The 3,677-nt window shown below is 41.1% G+C and overlaps 1 long non-coding RNA gene across 1 annotated transcript; it reads right to left on the bottom strand.

Annotated features, from left to right (window-relative positions):
• Positions 1 to 496: 496 nt before the first annotated feature.
• LOC124546029 lies at positions 497 to 3,357 on the bottom strand. The gene is made up of 2 exons (XR_006967661.1): positions 3,169 to 3,357; positions 497 to 845 (listed from the first exon to the last, which is right to left on the bottom strand). It is a non-coding gene; the product is annotated as an uncharacterized LOC124546029 (long non-coding RNA).
• Between the last annotated feature and the right edge of the window lie 320 nt (positions 3,358 to 3,677).

Here is a 3,677-nt window from a genome sequence, read left to right as displayed (position 1 = left end):
TGTGTCAAAATTTCAAAGAAATCGGTGAAGAACTATCGGAGATGCGAACGCAAACATTTACCTTTACATTTGTAAAGATGACAGACTGGAGTGTTATTTTATATAATTTTCCATCTCCATCAGTGAATGCTTAGGGTATGTACAGTCTTTTTCATTGCTCGTTGAGAGACCATACAGAAACCAATAAATAAATAAAGTTGTTTAGGAAACATTATTCCTGCCGGCCGGAGTGGCCGAGCGGTTCTAGGCGCTTCAGTCTGGAACCGCGCGACCGCTACGGTCGCAGGTTCGAATCCTGCCTCGGGCATGGATGTGTGTGATGTCCTTAGGTTAGTTAGGTTTAAGTAGTTCTAAGTTCTAGGGGACTGATGACCTCAGCAGTTAAGTCCCATAGTGCTCAGAGCCATTTGAACCGTTTGAAACATTATTATAGAATTTACCTCTTTGGATAACACTTAAATCGGCAAACCATTGAGTAGCTAAACGAAGTCAATAGTACTTTTTTAAATGATAAAATGTATTTATTCCTTTGTAATACATTTTCGTTTACAGTTTCGAAAAATGAAAAGATAGCTCTTGATATAGAAACAGGAGAAGTATTTTAAATGTCTAATTCGCAAAAAAAGAAAGGTTTATTACAAAGTAGAGCTTTCTATGTCTGGAATCTGCCAGCAGTCCGCTCAGCCAGTGTGGAAGGATATAGACGCTCCCCAGCGGTCTTGTAGCGCCTGGTCCCCAGCAGCTCCGTCGCCCACCACCGGCTGTACCGGCTCCTGGTTGCTGGCGGCATCTCCGCTAGGGACAGCTGGTACGTCTGCAGGTTCCTGCGCCATCGTGGCCACGACCTGCAGACCGAGTGACAAGCTGCTTTTGAAACAGACGCGACCAGCAACTCATTTTTCAGTCACCATGTTTTAAGAAAAATCTAGACATAGTCCTATGCTTTATCGACCTAGAAAAGGCGTTCGAAAATGTGCAAAGGTGCAAGACATTCGACATTGTCAGGACAATAGATAATAAGTCAGGAAAAAAACAATAATTTGTACAACAATCAAAGAGTAAAAATAATAATGGTAGATCAAGAAGGCAGTGTCGTGTTTTAAAGGCTTTAAGACAGAGATCTAGACTTTTACCCTAACTGTTCAACCTATAAACGGAAAAACAAAAGGAATGTTCAAGAATGGGATTAAAATTCAAGGTCAAAGCATATCAGTGATGAGATTCAGTAATGATGTTTGTAATATTAGTAAAAGTGAGAAAGAATTACACGGTGCGTTGAACAGATGTCGAACGGAAAATTACCCGCAATACTGGAGAATGTCACTCTCGCAGAAAGACGGAAGAGAGGTCAACTCCCGATTGTCTGTAGTACGACAGCAACTAACACAAACGTTGAGTGAGAGATAGATTGGTCGAGCAGCCCCAGTAACATGTGCTTAATCACTTAGATTTCTGTCTATCCAGATACCTAAATGCAAAAGATTGTTCCATGGTATACAGTGGTACATACCTAACTGGAGTGTGTGAGGTGCTTGTAGCAAAAAATGATGGCAGCGAGCTGTGTTGACACGAGTTGGTGAGTCTTTGAGAAAGAGGGATGAGGGATGTATCACAACGAGTGGTAATCACAGTGAGCAGTTGCTATTGTGTCATCATACAGATGACCTTAATGAGACCCGTATCTCAACCATTATTGGCTTCCAGAGATATGTTTTTAAAAGTTCTTTTTCAAGATTTGACTAATGCCATCTCCTACAGGACACGTTGGTCAGGCAACATGTATATATCAAACCATTCGCTTCTCGTCTGTTATGGGAAAAAATTTTCTATTACCATACATGAAATACAAATGGCGTTGAGGAAGTCTAATGTGTAGACGGAAGCCGCATGTTTTACAATCTCCCCTGAGGAAAGTATGTGTATTATTTGAAAATATGTGAAAATATATGTCAAAATTACAAATGACGGGTGCCGTTCTGAGCTTTAAACAAACAGTAATACTGCTGACCTTAAACTGGACGAGCAGCTTATTTGTTTATCATACGTAAAATATCTTACAGCGAGAACCTTTCATGCTCCAAACATTCCGATATATCCTAGTAGGTGGAAAAAGGTGAAGACATGTAATGCCTTTTATTGTTTTGTAAAACCTACGTTTGACGCTGGCTAGACTGCGGGAGTATGTTATATAGATTTCCTGTACCCAAAAATGTTAGAAAGCGTCCACCATCGCCGTTTTAGGATGTCTACAGACAGCTTCATATTAAGCTTCATAAACAGCATATTCTTCGATATTAGTGAACCCTGATTTTGCTGGAAATTCGTTACGATCCAGCATAGCCTTTAGTGTTTAATCTCCTATCTCTAAATCATAGAGCTGCAAAGATTACCTTTCGGATCAGTACAAAATAGCAGTACATAAATCTAGATAAGACAGACATGCATGTTCTAGACATTCGCGAATAATGGCTTCAATGAGAGTTTGTACAGTTGCTAAGAAATGAGGAGCTAAAATACAATGATTTCAAAACAATAAGTCTGATAAGGCAACTCCTGAAAATAATTCTAAAAATTATTCACAAAAGAATCTAAAAAGTTTTTTGAAGAAGGAATTGCACCTACACAGCTTGGCTTCAGAAATACTGCCGGTACGCAAGAGGTTTGTTCTGCATTCAGATCTTATTCCGGAGGTGTAAACATGAATTGTGACGGCTATTTCTGTTTCATTATCAGAAGGCCTTTGACAGAGTACAGCATTACGAGGTCACTGAGGTACTAAGAAGCAGTGGGATAGATTATAAATAATTAACCTGTATTGGGATCAATATACTGCTGTGAGGTTAGAAGAAGAGGAATCTGGTACTTTAGAGATATGCCGAGGAGTAATCTCGGCTGTATTATATTGGCACTGCCTACCATGTCGTTAACGTGGAATATGAACAGCAAGGATCCCATCCCAAAATATTTCGCTGTGGATGTTATTTTCTCACCTGTCGACGACTATAGATCCAAGCTCTCGCGTTGCGTCTTCACTACCAAGAAAGTCTCAATTCAGTCCCAGATTTCATTTGAGACACACCAAATGACCATACCTTGATAAGTGTTGCTGCAGTACCGAGTCATATGGAATCCACTATGTGAAGAGAAGATCGAAGCGCAGTCACTTACCACGAGAGCCAGACAGAGGAGCAGGAGAGACTTGGTGGAGGCTGCCATGACGACTGATGCAGCTCTGGCGTATCCTCGTCCCTTATATACATCATGTGCTGGCGACGGCTGCGTGCTCCGCGAAGTGGAAGAGAGCTGCAAATATCGCGTGAGGCCAGCTGTTGCAACTGTCTGCATCGGTCAACAACACATTTTGTTAAGATCCCGGAAATGTGTATTGCGCAGGAGCGAGAAATGACACCTTAGCCGAGGTCGCCAACAAGCCTCTGTGCACTGGCGCTCGACTCGGAGGTAAGCCGATTCAGCTCCAAGTGGTGGATAAAATTATTTACTGCCAATATTTGGCCGAGAGTTTGGGAGGAGGTGGTGAAATAAAGTTTTCATCACCAAACCTCTCTTTTTGCTAATCATGTACAGGTGATGTTCCTGAGATATATTGAGTCTCACCTTTATCTACGATAATGATATAGGCTAAACTAATGAATTAAAATTTATACCAGCGCTATGTT

This window comes from Schistocerca americana, chromosome 8, assembly GCF_021461395.2.
Source record: "Schistocerca americana isolate TAMUIC-IGC-003095 chromosome 8, iqSchAmer2.1, whole genome shotgun sequence".
Classification (NCBI taxonomy): domain Eukaryota; kingdom Metazoa; phylum Arthropoda; class Insecta; order Orthoptera; family Acrididae; genus Schistocerca; species Schistocerca americana.
The sequence above is the reverse complement of the archived record's forward strand: the minus strand, read 5'-3'. Positions and strand labels throughout refer to the sequence as shown.